Raw genomic sequence first — 17,832 nt, forward strand, 5'->3', positions numbered from 1 at the left:
TTCGGAGTGGGTCCTTCAAGATGTCGAAGCTCTCCATCAAGGCCATCAGTTCATTGATGGTGTGTTTTGCATGTTGCTCCATGGAGAGCTAAAACCCTAGAGGGTATTTGGGCTTGTGAACCCTAGGATTCTTATCTTTTGTGGATTTGCTTAGTGTTTCTATTTAATCCGAGTTTGATTAAGTTTTAATCTTGATTGTCTATGCTTGCTTGCCTTATTGATCTTTTGGTCATTTGGTTTTCATGATTTGTTACCTTGGTGAGAGAGAGGTATCCATTAGATAGTGAGCATGAGATAGTGAGCATCCCCTTTTCCCTCTAATTGGTGTATTCTCTCTCTGTTCCCTAAGCTCTATGCAACCATATTTGGTGTGAGCCGTGAGATTGAGAGATTTCTCCACCGGGACCTTGTAGCGGGTTAGGATCCTTCGCCGGGAATTAGGGTTGCATCAATCTTTAGGAATCGGATACACCTCTTGGAATCCCTAGAGTGTTTTGCGGTCATATGTGGTGTGAGGTGTTGAGATTGAGCGATTTCTCCACTGGGACCTCGTAGGAGACTAGTATCGGAGATCGGGAGGCCAGAGCCGATTATATTTGGATTTCCACGACTTAACTTACTCTTCATAGAAACACTTTGCTTATCCAGTACCTAATACCTGAATCCTAGGGGATCATTGCCCGAATACCCCACTTTTACTGATTGAGATCTCCATCCATTTCACCCTTGCATATTCGTCTCCGGTATTCATTTAACTTACTCTTCCTTATGATCTCTCTGATAGAGACTTCGCAATCTGCCCCACTTGATTCTCAAGGTTGTGCAAAGAAGCGGTGTGGTTGCGAAGTGTAGCCTTAACTAATTGAAACCTTGTATCTGATGATTACACAAATCTAGTCAAGGCCTTCTCCAAATCAGTTATTCGGGTCTCCAAACCGGAAACTTGGTTCTCCATGTTTGGGGCTTGTTGTTGTTGGAAACCCGGTGTCCCCATGGCCTTTTGTGGACCTTGGTTACTCCATGAGAAATTGGGATGATTTTTCCCACCCGGATTGTTGGTGTTGCTATATGGATTCCCTTGATTCCTCATCTCATTACCAACAAAATCAACATTCTCAACCGAAGATGCATCACCAATAGGGATCAGGCAATCAGAGGGAGCATGTCCTCCACCACACCCGTTGCAAGTAGTCATGGTCGCCACTCTATTAGAAGTGAGAACATCTAACTTCTTACTCAATCATTCCACTTGAGCCGCCAATAAAGTTACTGCATCTATCTCATGAATCCCGGCCATCTTCTTCCACTCCCTAGCATTCCGTTCGTAGCTATTTACCCCATTTCTTCAATTATTGATGGGCCTCACCATGGTTCTTGCTACCTAACGTACCTCCTGCTGCTGCATCTAAGAGTTGCCTTGTGCTCGGATTCAACCTGTTATAAAAGTCTGAACAATCATCCACTCTGGGAATCCGTGTTGCGGGTCTTTTCTCAGGAGCTCTTTGAACCTTTCCCACATCTCAAATAGAGACTCAAATTCTGACTGTACAAAGGACAAGATCTCATTCCTAAGCTTTACAGATTTTTCGGGAGGGAAATAATGGGCAAGAAAGGCTTCTACCATATCCTTCCATGTGGTAATTGATGCTCTAGGTAATGAGTGTAGCCACTGCTTCGCTCTCCCATTTAAGGAAAATGGGAAGGCTCTGAACTTGATGGCATCATCCGTCATACCGTTTATCTTGAGCATATCACACACCTCGAGAAAGTTCCCTATATGACTGTTTGGATCCTCATCGGCCAAACCATTGAACTGTGTGGATTGCCGCAACATGTGGATGAATGCCGGCTTCAACTCGAAGTTATGAGCTGTAATCAGGGCACGCACAATACTCGATTATGTCCCCAATACTGACGGTCTGGCATAATCGGATAATGTCCTCTGTTGCTAATTTTGTTCCGCCATATTATCTGATCCTTTAACTTCCAAATCAGCTAGATTAGACTGTTCTTGCACAGGTTCTTTCCCTTTTCTTCTAAGTGTATGTTCGAGGTCCGGATCTCCTTCAATCAATATTGAGGGGTTTCCTCGGGTCATGAACCTGGAGCTGCACAAAATGAAAGAAAACAAATCAGAACAATGATAGAAAAGAAGATGTGAAATAGAATGAATAAATGAATGGCTAAGAAAACAAAGTGCAAAGTATCTCTAAACACCTATTCCGCAGCAACGGCGCCAAAAACATGACAATGTCCCTTGCGCATGTCCCGCAAGTGCACGGGTTTGTCAAGTAATAAAATCCCAGGTGAGTGGGTATCGTATCCACAGGGAATAGGAGTAAAAATACTTAAGTTGTTTCTTAACTAAGCGAAATATGAATAGTGATTTGTGCGGTAAGATGTAATGCACACAAAAGTAAAAGAGACAAGAGAGAGCACAAGTAAAGGATAGGTAAGGCAATCGATATAAATTGAGTACTCAGATATTGATCCACCTAGGACAATCACTTCAAGTGCAAAACCCTTTATTATGCTTCCTAACTAATTCATTAATGAGTCATGGAGATCCTTTAATACATGGTCCCAAATCTAAGGTCAACCATACCTAACCCTATACATGTCCCGGAGGAGAAATTGAACAATCTCTCAACCTTACACTCATATAGAATTACAATGAGTTCTAGGGATTCCAAGTGATAAATCCCCTTCCTTTATGTAGAGCTAACCTTTTGGTCCAGGCAGAAGGTCCCTAGCAACAATTAAGCCCTAGATACTAAAATCACTTCAACCCTTCACTATATTGCACTCGCAATTAAGCCCCAGTGGAAGGTCATCCCTTAGCCCATTCACTCTATTATGACTGCAAAGAACTCAAGGAATTGGATGTAGAATAAATCACACCGGAGGGGAAAGGGGACACTCTGTTATGTCTCGACTCACCCTCTCAACCCTCTCAAATCTAGCTTTGTCTAACTCTCGTGGTGTGTCATTCACTCACAAGGGTTACCAAAAAGAACTCTCAACCCTAGTCTCACTCTAAGGGAGTAATCATACAATCAATGCATTCAAGATTGGAACTCAATAAAAACATCAATTAATGAAAGCATAATAACAAGGTTCAATGAAATGAATACATCCTAGGATTCACAATCCAAGTACCCACTAGGTGGTTTAACTCTCCATGGAGCTAAGTACAATCAATGAAATCGAATGTTAAAGCAATGAATCCATAGAAAACCACCTCAATAGTCATAACAATGGTCTTGTGGAGAGTCCTCTACTCGTCCAAAGGTCCCTTTGTTTGGTGTACGATACACCTCACCGGATCGGTGCCGACGAAATCTTTCCCACTAACCTTCTTCCAAACGGAGGGCGATGTCAGAACCGTAGAACCTCTCCCAATCCCTAACCAATATCTCTCACAACCCTAGCCGCAGCCCTCTCTCAAGTTGGGGCAAAGATGGAGAAAAGAATTCGAAAATCGTGACTGAAATCGGCTTTAAATAGGGTTGGAATCGGGAATCCACATGCCCATGTGAATATTTCACACGGCCCGTGTGCAATTAATGCATGGGCGTGTGGAATTTCCACATGCTCATGTGGCTTCTCTGGATGTCTCCTTCTTCGGCCGGTAGTGAACAATACCTGCTATAGTATTTTACTACAGTATCTGATAAGTGCTTGTGTGATATGAATGCGAAGCATTCTTTCCTTATGTTGAGCATTACTTTTCTCGGGTTTTTACACTAATATGTGTGTTTTTATGTTACTTTTGTGCAGGTAGGGTTGTGAGACCGAGTATGAAGGAAAGAAACCAATGTGGATCATTATGCACCGATTTTGGAGAAAATCTTGCTAAGGTTCAAACGCGAAGACATAGGTCGGGTGTGAGATGCTAGAGTGTGTGCCAACCTCCTCGTATTTGAGTTAGCACAACCAATTGGAGGGGCACAAGGGCAGTCACACTCAAGCATTCTGACTTATGCACATAGAACAAGATTTCCACCAACTTGTCCGTCATTAAAGATGCAAAGCGATCCATGACATGAACGTGTGCCTGTTTGTATCACCTCGATGAAAGTATGGACTCGGGAAGTATTTTAGGCCAGGTACTCTAGCGGAACACTGTAGCGATAGTACTGCAGTAGCACTGTTCACAGCGGGCCGAGAAAACAGGAATTCAGAGAATCCACACGGGCGTGTGGAAATTATACACGCCCGTGTGGAAATTCCACATGGGCGTGTGTAAAATCCACAGGCCCACGTGGTCGCCCGATTCCAGCCCTGTAAAAAGCCGATTCAGCCCCGATTTCAGCATTCTTTTCTCCATCTTTTCCCCAACTTGAGAGAGGGTTTTGGCTAAGGTTTTGAGAGGTATTGGCTAAGGTTTTGGAGATGTTCTACGGCTCCGACATCGTCATTCCTTAGGAAGAAGGTTGGTAGGGGAGCTCCCGTCGAGGTGTATCCTATACCGGACGAGGGAATCCTTGGACGACAACTAGAGGACTTTCCACAAGACCATCGACATGGCTATCGAGGGGGTTTCTCTATGGATTCATTGTTTTTACATTCTATTTCTTTGATTGTACTTAGATCCATGGAGAGCTAAACCCCTAGTGGGTACTTGGTATTTGTGAACCCTAGGATGTATTTGTTTCATTGAATCTCTTTATTATGCTTTCAATTAATTGATGTTTGTTGTGAGTTCCAACCTTGAATGCTTGATTGTATGAACATTTCCCCTAGAGTGACACTAGGGTTGAGAGTTCTTGTTGGTAACCTTGTGAGTGAGTGACACACCATGAGTGTTAGACAAAGCTAGGTTGGAGAGGATTGAGACGGTGAGTCGAGATGTACAGGAGCGTCCCCTTTCTCCTCTGATGTGATAGATTCTACCTCCGTTCCTCGAGTTCTTTGCGGCCATAATAGAGTGAATGGTCTAAGGGATGAACCTCCACTGTGGCTTAGTTGCTCGTGCAATGGAGTGAAGCGTTGAGGTGATCTTGTTATCTAGGGTTTAATTGTGGTTAGGGACCTTCCACCTGGACCAAAGGGTTAGGTCTATAATTAGGAAGAGATTTATCACTTGGAATCCCTAGAGCTCATTGCAACTCTATTCGAGTGCGAGGTTGAGAGGTTATCTAATCTTTCTCCGGGACATGTATAGAGTTAGGCATAGTTGACCTTAGGTTTGGGACTATGTATTTAAGGATTTCCACGACTCACCATTGCATTGATTAGGAAGCATAATAGAGGGTTCTTACACTTGAAACGATTATCCTAGGCGGATCATTATCCGAGTACCCCATCTTTATCGATTGCCTTACCTCCTCCTTTACTCATGCTTTCTTACTCGTTGTTTTTATTTTTGAGAATTGAATCATTGTAACACTTATCACTACTGATCTTTCACATAGCTAAGAAGCGGATTAAGTGTTTTTATTCCCTACTCCCTTTGGATTCGATACCCGCTCATCTGGGATTATTACTTTGACAAACCCGTGTACTTGCGGGATATACGCAAGGGGACCTTATTAGTGTCGGTCTGAAACACTCCTGAAACCATGCTTTCATCGAGGTAACATAAATGGGCACACGTTTATGTCGTAGATGGCTTTGCTTTCATCGAGCTAACATAAATGGGCACACATTGGTGGAGATCTTGTTACACATGCACAAGCCAGAATATGTAGAATGTGACTGCCTCTGTGCCTCTCCAAATCATTGTGCTAGCTTGAATACAAGGAGGTTGGCACGCATTCTAGTATCTTGAATCCAACTTATGTCTTCGTGTTTAAACCTTCTCAAGATTTCCTCCAAATGGTGCACTCACGATCTACATTGGCTTCTTTATCTAAGATTCGACTTCACAAGCCTATATGCATGAAAGTAATATAAATACACACATTTAGAGTTAAACGCCGATAAAAGTAATGCTCATCATTAGGAAAGAACACTTCGTATTCTTATCACACAAGCACTTATCAACTTGTGGGTCTCACGCAAGGGGCGTTGTCAAAACTCATGTTCGATGTTTAAAGGGACTACTTTTAGTTTGTTTCTTGTTTTAATTTCTTTGAAAAAAAATAGTTACTAACTCATTAAGCCTTGTGAAGCTACCACCTATAAAATGTGAAGCTACTCTTATAAGTCAGATACTAATTATGCCCTAATGAGAGAAAGAGCTATCTCATAGCATGAGTGAAAGCTACTACCCCGGTAGAAAGAGCTACCACCTCGAAAGTGTGAAAGCTACCTTAGTGGCCACTTAGGAAAGGCCTACCTTAGAGGATGTGTTAAGCTACTACCTACTATTTTCTTTTAATACATAAATAAGTCTCTCTCACTTAGAGCTTTGAGGAGTATACGTTGGGTTGACTTGAATTAGTTTACACACACTTACACGATATCGGGTTATTGTTCTTTTTGATTCAAGTTTTTCGCTAGATCATCGATTTTTCTTAGTTGGTGTTGGAATTTTTCCTTGCTTGTAGAATCTTCCTTTACATTCTTTTGGTGAACCTAAGGCCAAGCACTTCCAATTTTCCTTCTTAGAGGCTTTAATGTTTTATTTTTTCTTGAGGACAAGAAAAAGCTTAAGTATGGGGGAGTTTGATAAGTGCTTGGGTATAAGTAATATGAAGTATTCTTTTCCTATATTGAGCATCACTTTTATCATATTTTATCGCTTATTCGTGTGTATTTGTGTTCTTTTGTGCGTGTAGGGTTATGGAGACAAAGTTGGATGAAAGAAAGCAAAATAGATCATGGATGCAATTGTTGATGATGTTCTTGGATTTGATAAATGTGAAGACAAGAGTCATGCTCAAACACATGTGGGTGTGTGCCGACCTCCATTGTGCTCAAGCGAATATGACAAGGTCCCCTTGCGTATATCCCGCAAGTGCACGGGTTTGTCAAAGTACTAATCCCGGATGAGCGGGTATCAAATCCACAGGGAGTAAGAAATAAAAACACTTAATCCGCTTCTTAGCTATGTGAAAAATCAATAGTGATAAGTGTGACAATGATTCAATTCTCAAAAGTAAAATCAACAAGTAAGAGAGCACGAGTAAAGGAGAAGGTAAGGCAATCGATAAAGATGGGGTACTCGGATAATGCTCCACCTAGAATGATCGCTTCAAGTGCTAGAACCCTCTATTATGCTTCCTAATCAATGAAATAGTGAGTCGTGGAAATCCTTCATTACATAGTCCCAAATCTAAGGTCAACTATACCTAACTCTATACATGTCCCGGAGGAGAAATCGAACAATCTCAACACCTCGCACTCGCATAGAGGTGCAATGAGCTCTAGGAATTCCAAGTGATAAATCTCTTTCTAATTATAGACCTAACACTTTGGTCCAGGTGGAAGGTCCCTAACCATGATTAAGCCCTAGATACTAAGATCACCTCAACGCTTCACTATGTTGCACTCGCAACTAAGCCCCAGCGGAGGGTCATCCCTTAGACCATTCACTCTATTATGGCCGCAAATAACTCGAGGAACGGAGGTAGAATCTATCACATCAGAGGGGAAAGAGGACGCTCCTGTACCTCTCGACTCACCCTCTCAACCCTCTCCTACCTAGCTTGTCTAACACTCGTGGTGTGTCACTCACTCATAAGGTTACCAATAAGAACTCTCAACCCTAGTGTCACTCTAGGGGAAATGTTCATACAATCAAGCATTCAAGGTTGGAACTCACAATAAACATCAATTAATTGAAAGCATAATAAAGAGATTCAATGAAATGAATACATCCTAGGGTTCACAAATACCCAGGTACCCACTAGGGGTTTAACTCTCCATGGAGCTAAATACAATCAAAGAAATAGAATGTAAAAGCAATGAATCCATAGAAAACCCCCTCGATGGCCGTGTCGATGGTCTTGTGGAGAGTCCTCTACTCGTCGCAAGGGATCCTTTGTCCGGCCTAGAATACACTTCGCCGGATCAGTATCATCGAAAGCTCTCCCAGTAACCTTCTTCCAAATAACGGGCGATGTCAGAGCCATAGAACTTCTCCAAAACCCTAGCCAACACCCGTCAAAACCCTGGCCGAAGCCCTCTCTCAAGTTGGGAAAAAGATGGAGAAAGAAATGCTGAAATCGGGGCTGAATCGGCTTTAAATAGGGATGGGGTGGGGCGACTACACGGTCCTGTGGATTTTTCACACGCCCATGTGGAATTTCCACACGTGCATGGATAATTTCCACATGCCCATGTGGATTCTCTGAATTCCTGTTTTCTCGGCCGGCTGTGTACGTTTGTGAACTCACTCAAAATAACCCAAGGTATACTCCTCAAAGTTCTAAGTACAAGGGACTTATTTATCTACAAAAGTGACAACAATTTCAAAGATGGTAGTAGCTTCACACATCCTCTAAGGTAGCCCTTTCCAAAGCGGCCGTTAAGATGGCTTTCACACTTTCGAGGTGGTAGCTCTTTCTACTGGAGTGGTAGCTTTCACTCATCCTATGAGATAGCTGTTTCTCTCATTAGGACATAGCTAGTATACGACTTATGAGAGTAGCTTCATACTTCATAGGTGGTAGCTCTTTCCACCCAACAAGCACAAATAAACAATAAAACTATTTTGTTCCTTCTTTTCATTTTTTTTTAGAATTTAACACAAGAAACAACAATAACTAGTCCTTTTAACATGAAACTTGAGTTTCCAAAAGTGTCTAATATTTAGTAGTGTAACAAGTACATTCAAGAAAAACTAGAGCATGAAAATATTCAATGTTAAAAATTCTCCTAAGCTCAAGAATACAATCAATGTAACTAGGGTGAACCGCCATTGCCTATGTGAGCATATATCAATCAAGAACAATAAAAAAGATGTGTGGACTATGGAACTCCCCCCCACACTTAAGTTGTACATTGTCCCCAATGTACACATGCAAGCTCACTCAAAATGTATTTCATTCAAAAATAGATGTGGGAGAAGCAATCAAAACAATACTCCCCTAACTCCGAGTGTCGCGTTTGATGGAGCTAAGTCCTTGGGACTAATGTTCTAAAGGGTTGTGAAGCTCACACGGCCAAGTGCCGAAGCTCCTTGCCCGTGTCCATGACTAAGTCTCAATTCCCATGATGACAAGACCATCTGCACGCATACACGAGGGGATTCAGTGAAGCTCAATGAAAACAAAATCAACTCGAGTATGTATAAAAGATAGACAATGAATACAACTAGAGATGGAAAATGAAAATAAACTCAGAAGGAGAATCCTTTCTGAGTGAACAAGTCTAAAAATAAAATGCATAAAAGGAAAATAAAGTAAAGTCAAGTGTCAGTGTCTCCCTCAGGCTCCGATGCTGCTGCTGGTGAAGATGCACATGGTGGATCCACTGGTGCTAGGGTAGGGGATGGAGATGCTGGAGGAACTGAGGGGGCCTGAGGAGTCCTCGGCGGCAAGACAAATGATGAGGTGATGTCTCGCTCTAAGATCGGCTGTAATATGTCGAAACGTGCCATTAACTCTGTGTACTGAGTGGCCTGCGTAGCCCTAATCTCTGCAATCTCGGCTCGAGCCTCAGCTACCTCTGTCCGTATCATTCCCAAAGCACTCTCGAGCCTCTCAAAATGATCATGAGCTCGAGATGGTGAAAACATACGCACGGGGGGTGGTTACTCTACCACTGGAGGTGCCTCGGTCTCCATCGGTGCTGGCTGAGGCTCGGGAGCGGGCTGAGATGCCCCGGTTTCATCACCCTCATCCTCGTCTATCTCGGGAGCTGGTAACACTAAAGCAAAAACCCTTGTCCTAACCCTGCGGACCATGCCCATCAACCTCATCATCTCTAGGCTCAGGGGAGCAGGCACACTCATCTTCTCGGCCCCATGAATCGAGTCCAAGAGACCCATGCCCAATACTAATCTCGTGATGTAAGGGCCGGAGAAGATCGCTCCCAATCTAGCATAGTGCCCCTGATGTTTGATGTACTCAGCCATGATGTGCCCTAAGTAAATTGATACGCGCTACACCATCGAGTACAAGTACAGAAGTTCCTGTCGTCTCAGAACACCAGTGTTATCACCACGACCATTCACCGACCTACTCATAATGGCATGTAAATGTCTGTATGCAGGTCAGGAAAGACACGTGGCCTTGGACACCCCCGGCTCATACTGACCCTGACCATATAGCACTCTGTAAGCTCTCCGTATCTGTGAATGCTTCCTCATACAAGCCAAGTAGAACTGAAAACTGAGTAATGCTCAAGCTGTGGTGGTGTCCAAATACTCTGAACTGAATGGTGTCCAAACTGTCGAAGCTCGCGTACAATCTATCAAACTCGAATGATGATAGCACCTCCAGTGCAAATTCTCGGATGGCAGGCTCTCTAATCGTCAATAACTGTCACCAACCACCTGCTGAAACTAGATCCTCGACCTCATTAGCGAACTCATCTCCCTCCTGTAGATCTCTCAGTGTACTGGTGTCCTGGAATCGAGTTTGTTTGAACTGGAGTATCGATAAACGCTCATAGCGAACCTGATGCTCTGGAATCGTGAAACTCATGACCTCAGACTTAGGGGATGACTCACGCGGCCTCTTATCAGCTTGCTTCTTCGACCGAGGTGCCATAATCTGCAAAATTGGAAATGAAATCGATCAAACAAGTTGATAAACTAACGTTGCAGAAATCCACACGGGCTGCAGAAATCCACACGGTCGTGTGGAATTTCTGCATGCCCGTGTGCATCCACAGGGCCTGAAATCCGCACGGCCGCACTTCAAGAATCCAAAAATACATCGTGAAATCACTCCTACTTCGTTCTAAACTTAAACCACCTTTCTAATTAAAGAAACAAATCATTATTAAACAGATTAATCGATGAAAATCATGAATTGGCAAAGAAAATGATAAATAGGGTTTACCTGACGAGATGGAATGAGAAAATGAAGAACCGGCCGGAAAACCGCGCAAAAATCCTACCAAATTGGCACTATGGAGTAAAAAGAACTCGCACCCCTTGAAAAGGGAGAGAAACTAATCTTCTTTAAAAAGAACTCGCGCCCCTTGCCATTCTGTGCATCCACACGGGCGTGTGGAAATTGCCCACGCCCGTGCGCCTCATTACAAGAGAGCCATAGGGGCACACACACGCCCCTGTGCGCTCTCGGGAAAACACTCATTCGACTCTGACTGCTCTCGCACGGCCTTGTGGAATATACCCATGCCCGTGCGCCCGACCCATAGGGGCAGCTGCATGCCCCTGAAGCTTCCCTGAACATCCGAGAAAATTGCCAAGTGTTCTACACGCCCGTGCGAAAATTCCACACGGGCGTGGACATTCACATGCCCAACTCACAGGGACAGCCACACGCCCCTGTGTTTTTTCGGGATGGAGAGAACTCCTCTGCAGCATTTCGCACGGGCGTGTGGAAATTATCCACGCCCGTGTGTGGTTCACAAGGTCGCCCACAGGGGCTAATCCACACCCCTGTGTGCTCTCGGGATAATCCGCCCAACTCTGTAGAAATTCACACGCCCGTGCGAAAATTACCCACGGGCGTGTGACAGTTGCATGGTCATTCAGAGGGGCAGCCGCACGCCCCTGTGCCTTCTCTGGATGATCACAATACAATTCCACGGGCATTTTCACTGGATGCCTTAGAAAAACATGCAGGCTCTGCAAAAAGTTTTTGAACATGTTTACACACTCAGAACCTGCCCTAGTATGCGAGGTTTACCAGCGAAAAACATGGAATAAAGCTCAAACAACATAACTTCACCAATTCCACATGAAAACACATGATGAATATTCGAAGTTCTCAAGAAAATCTCAGCACAAGCATCTAAAAATCAAGACACCAACACTTAACAATTTATTCATGCAAACAAACTAAAGTAGAAGATAAGAAAATAGTAAACACTTGGGTTGCCTCCCAAGAAGCGTTTGTTTAATGTCACTAAGATTGACGTACCTTGTCCTACCTTAAGGCGCTTGTTTCCTAGCCCTCTTCATTTTTTGGAGCACCTTCTTCAAGATCCCCGAGGTAGATGGTACTTCTAACGTCGATCGAAGCATCATTACATCGTCATGTCCCTCATCTTGGTCGAACAAACCTTCATACAGATCTGAATTAAACATTTCCTGCATGTATTCAAGAACAATCTCATCAGTAGTGTCTAGAAAGTATAAAGTGTCATTGAAATAAAGGTAATGCGGCATGGCTTCAGCAAGGCGGTATGTGAGCTTCTTATCTCCAACTCTCAATGTGAGCTCTCCGCCGTCCATGTCAATCAATGCTTTGGAAGTCCGCAAGAACGGTCTCCCAAGTATCAAGGGTACATCCGCATCCTCATCGACATCTAGTACTACAAAGTCAACAGGAAAAATGTACTTGTCCACCTTGACAAGCACATCTTCAATGATGCCTCTTGGATGTCACCCTGTTCGGTCCGCTAGTTGCAAAGTCATCCGAGTAGGCCTCGGCTCGCCCAAGCCTAGCTTTTGAAAGAAAGTGTATGGCATGACGTTGATACTAGCCCCTGAGTCCGCCAATGCCATTTCCTCACCTAAATTGCCAATATTACACGGAATGATGAAGCTTCCGGGGTCTTTCTTCTTGTTCGGCATGTTCTTTTGCAATACCGCCGAGCATGAAGCATCTAAAATCACTGAAGCACTTTCCTCCAACTTCCTCTTGTTAGTCAACAAGTCATTCAAGAACTTCGCATACTTAGTCATTTGGGCCAATGCCTCAACAAAAGGAATATTAATGTGGAGCTGCTTGAACAAACTCAGGAACTTCTTGTACTGTTCATCCCCTTGGTCATTTTTCAATCTAGATGGATAGGGGATTCTTGGCTTGAAAGGTGGTGGTGCCACCTCTTTCTCTTTGCTAGTCCCCTCTTCTACCTCTATAACCTCGGGTGCATGTTCTTTTGGCTTCTCACCCGGAAGCCTACCTTCAACCTCACGACCACTTTTCAAAGTGATCGCCTTTACATGCTCTCTAGGGTTGGTCTCTGTATTGCTCGGCAAGCTTCCATGTGGCCTTTCAGAGAGAGACTTCGCAATTTGCCCCACCTGATTTTCAAGGTTATGCAAAGAAGAGGTGTGGTTGCGAAGTGTAGCCTCGATTGATTCAAACCTTGTATTTGCAGATTGCACAAATCTAGCCAAGTGCTTCTATAAGTCAGTCATTCAGGTTTCCAAACCTGAGACTCTGTTTTTCACCTAAGGGGCTTGTTGTTGTTGTTGTTGTTGTTGGAAACCTGGTGGCCCCATGGCCTTTTGTGGACCCTGATTTCTCCATGAGAAATTGGGATGATTCTTCCAACCCGAATTGTAGGTATTGCTATATGGGTTTCCTTGAGGTCTCATGCCATTACCTACGAAATCAACGTTCTCCACCGAAGAAACATCACCAATAGAGACAGGGCAATCGGAGGGAGCATGTCCTCCACCACACCCATTGCAATTAGTCACGGCCGCCACTCTATTTGAAGTTAGAAGATCTAACTTCTTACTCAAACTCTCCACTTGAGCCGCTAATGAAGTTACCGCATCAATTTCATGGAGACCGGCCACTTTTTTCTTCTCCCTAGCGTTCCATTGGTAGCTGTTTAACCCTATTTCTTCAATTAACTGCCAAGCCTCATCGGGGGTCTTGCAACCTAAGCTACCTCCTGCTACCGCATCCAAGAGTTGGCTTGTACTCGGGTTCAAACCATTATAAAAGGTTTGAACAATCATCCACTCCGGGAATCTGTGTTGTGGGCACTTTCTCAGGAGCTCCTTGAACCTTTCCCATGTCTCAAATAGAGACTCCAATTCCAACTGAACAAAGGATGATATCTCATTCCTAAGCTTTGCAGATTTTTTGGGAGGGAAATAATGGCCAAGAAAAGCTTCTACCATCTCCTCCCATGTGGTAATCGATGCTCTAGGTAATGAGTGTAGCCAATGCTTCGCTCTCCCCTTTAGGGAAAATGGGAAGGCTCTCAACTTGATGGCATCATCCGTCACTCCGTTTATCTTCAGCATATAACACACCTCGAGAAAACTCTCTATATGACTGTTTAGATCCTCATCGGCCAAACTGTTGAACTGTGCGGATTGCTGCAACATGTGGATGAATGCCGGCTTGAACTCAAAGTTCTGAGCAGTAATCGGGGGACGCACAATACTCAATTATGTCCCCAACACTGAAGGTATGCCATAATCGGATAATGTTCGCTGTTGCTCGTTCTGTTCTGCCATGTTTTCAGATCCTTCCACTTCCAAATAAGCTAAATTACATTGTTCTTGCACAGGCTCTTTCCCTTTTTTTCTGAAGTGTACGTTCAAGCTCAGGATCTCCTTCAACCAATATTGAGGGATTCCCTCGGGTCATAACATGGAGCTGCACCCAAAAAGAAAGAAAAAGAAATCATAACGATGATAGAATAAGAAGATAGGAAATAGAATATATGGTGAAATAGCTATGAAAAACAAAGTGCAAAGTATCTCTAAACGCCTACTCCTTGGTAACAGCGCCAGAAACTTGACGAGGTCCACTTGCGTATATCCCGTACGTGCACTGGTTTGTCGAAGTAATAATCCCGAATGAGTGGGTATCGAATCCACAGGGAGTAGGGAATAAAAAAATACTTAATCCGCTTCTTAGCTATGTGAAAATTCAATAGTGATAAGTCTGACAACGATTCAATTCTCAAAAGTAAAATCAACAAGTAAGAGAGCACTAGTAAAGGAGAAGGTAAGGCAATCAATAAAAATGGGGTACTCGAATAATGCTCCGCCTAAGACGATCGCTTCAAGTGCAAGAACCGTCTATTATGCTTCCTAATCAATGAAATAGTGAGTCGTGGAAATCCTTCATTACATAGTCCCAAATCTAAGGTCAACTATGCCTAACTCGATACATGTCCCGGAGAATAAATCGAACAATCTCAACACCTCGCACTCACATAGAGTTGCAATGAGCTCTAGGGATTCCAAGTGATAAATCTCTTCATAATTATAGACCTAATCTTTTGGTCCAGGTGGAAGGTCCCTAACCACGATTAAGCCCTACATACTAAGATCACCTCAACGCTTCACTCTGTTGCACTCGCAACTAAGCCCCAGCGGAGGGTCATCCCTTAGACCATTCAATCTATTATGGCCGCAAAGAACTCAAGGAACGGAGGTAGAATCTATCACGTCAGAGGGAAAAGGGGATGCTCCTGTACCTCTCGACTCACCATCTCAACCCTCTCCAACCTAGCTTTGTCTAACACTCGTGGTGTGTCACTCACTCATAAGGTTACCAATAAGAACTCTCAACCCTAGTGTCACTCTAGGGGAAATGTTCATACAATCAAGCATTCAAGGTTGGAACTCACAATAAACATCAATTAATTGAAAGCATAATAAAGAGATTCAATTAAATTAATATATCCTAGGGTTCACAAATACCCAAGTACCCACTAGGGGTTTAGCTCTCCATGGAGCTAAATACAATCAAAGAAATAGAATGTAAAAGCAATGAATCCATAGAAAAACCCCCTCGATGGTCATGTCGATGGTCTTGTGGAGAGTCCTCTACTCGTCGCAAGGGATCCTTTGTCCGGTATAGGATACACCTCGCCGGATCGGTTTCGACGAAAGCTCTCCCAATAACCTTCTTCCAAATGACACATGATGTCGGAGCGGTAGAACCTCTCCAAAACCCTAGCCAATACCCCTCAAAACCCAAGCCGAAGCCCTCTTTCATGTTGGGGAAAAGATGGAGAAAAGAATGCTGAAATTAGGGCTGAATCGGCTTTAAATAGGGCTAGAGTCGGGCGACTACGTGGGCCTGTGGATTTTTCACACGCCCATGTGGAATTTCCACACGAGCGTGGATAATTTCCACACGCCCGTGTGGATTCTCCGAATTCCATGCTCTCATCGGGGTAACGTAAACGGGCACACGTTCACGTCGTGGATCACTTGCTTCTTCAATGATAGACAAGTTGGTGGAGCTCTTATTCTATGTGCTTCTCCAAATGGATGTGCCAACTAGAATATGAAGAGGTTGGCACACACTCTAGCATCTCACACCTGACCTATGTCTTCGCGTTTGAACCTTAGCAAGATTTCCTCCAAAATCGGTGCATTACGATCCACATTGGCTTCTTGCCTTCATACTCGGCCTCACAACCTTACCTGCATGAAAGTAACATAAAAACACACATATTAGTGTAAAAACCCGAGAAAAGTAATGCTCAACATAAGGAATGAATGCTTTGCATTCATATCGCACAAGCACTTATCAGAATACACAAAATGGAGGTGCACAAAGACAGTCACACTCATGTGTTCCGACTTATGATATGCTAGCAAGATCTTTGTCAATGTCATTTTATCGAAGACGCAACATGATCTACAGAATATATGTGTGCTCATTCATGTGGCCTCGATGATAAGAATGGATTCCGGAGCATTTTGGCAAAGTAATATAGCAGTTACTGTAGTAAATCACTATAGTGAAATCAATGTTGGAAAACACTATAGCAAAATCACTGTAGCAGTTATTGTTTATAGCTTACAGAAAACCAAAATCTAGAAATCCACACACCTGTGTGGATGCCCGATTTTAGCCCCTGTAAATACCGTGACTTGAGATGTTTTGATGGACGCTCTCACGGCTAGGTTTTGGAGAGGCTTTGCTTAGGGTTTTTGGAGCAGTTCTACGGCCTTTAACATCGCGTTCCTTTGGAGGAGAGTTATTGAGCGAGCTTTGGTCATCACCGATTCAGTGAGGTGTGCCCTAGGCTTGACATGGGAACCTTTGGAGAAGATGAGGCGGCTCCATAAGACCATCGATATGGATTACAAGGGGATTTTATCTATGGATTGCATGTTTTCACTATTGATTTCATTATTGATTGTGTATTACTCCATGAAGAGCTAAACCCCTAGTCGGTGCTTGGACTTGTAAATCCTAGGATGATTTTGTTTCATTGACATTTATTATACTTCTTTAATTAATGTTTTAATTGAGTTCCATCCTTGAATGCTTGTTGTATTGATTTTCCCATAGAGTGACACTAGGGTTGGGAATCCATCTTGGTAATCCTTGTGGATGAGTAGCACTCCATTAGGAATAGACAAAGCTAGGTTGAAGAGGATCAAGAGGGTGAGTCAAGAGGTAGCAGAACGTCCCCTTTCCTTTCGGTGTGATTTATCCTACATCCACGTTCCAAGAGTTCTTTGCGGTCATGATGGAATGAAGTACTACGAGACAAACTCCATTGGGGCTTAGTTGAGCAAGTAATAGAGTAAAGTGTTGAAGTAATCCTTAGTGCTGGGGCTTATTTGTGGCTAGGGGTCTTTCGCCTGGACCAAAGGGTTAGATTTATATTAGAGAATAGGGTTTATCACTTGAAATCACTAGAGCTTTAACCAACCTTGCATATTGTGAGGTGTCGAGAGTATTCCTTTATGCCGAGGTATAGTGTAGGGTTTGTCACGGTTGACCATATGTTTGGGATCGTGTGTATTTGGATTTCCACGACTCATCAAACATCAGTTGGAAGGGACAATGATTAGTCTTGCACTTGAAAAAGTAGTCCTAGGGTGAGCAATGTCAAGGTGGCCCATTTTCTATCAATTGCCTCTCCTATTCCTATTGCGCTTTCTTTTCTTTTTCTTTATTTTTATATGCATTGATATTGTTTACACAACTCATCAATCATTTTCACTATAGTTAAATAGCAATAGTTGCGTTTCTGAGTAATATTCTGTATGGATACGACTACCCACTCACTAGGGTAATTTATTACTTCGACAACCCATAATCTTGCGTTTCACAGACTCAAGAGGTGTGTCATCTG

At 43.4% G+C, this 17,832-nt stretch overlaps 2 non-coding genes across 2 annotated transcripts; both read left to right on the plus strand.

The window, feature by feature from the left end:
* Nucleotides 1-1,469: 1,469 nt before the first annotated feature.
* Nucleotides 1,470-1,576, plus strand: LOC120252660. The gene has a single exon (XR_005534117.1). It is a non-coding gene; the product is annotated as a small nucleolar RNA R71 (small nucleolar RNA).
* Nucleotides 1,577-13,736: 12,160 nt separating this feature from the next.
* On the plus strand, nt 13,737-13,843 carry LOC120252661. The gene has a single exon (XR_005534118.1). It is a non-coding gene; the product is annotated as a small nucleolar RNA R71 (small nucleolar RNA).
* Nucleotides 13,844-17,832: the final 3,989 nt, after the last annotated feature.

Source organism: Dioscorea cayenensis, chromosome 21, assembly GCF_009730915.1.
Source record: "Dioscorea cayenensis subsp. rotundata cultivar TDr96_F1 chromosome 21, TDr96_F1_v2_PseudoChromosome.rev07_lg8_w22 25.fasta, whole genome shotgun sequence".
NCBI lineage: Eukaryota > Viridiplantae > Streptophyta > Magnoliopsida > Dioscoreales > Dioscoreaceae > Dioscorea > Dioscorea cayenensis.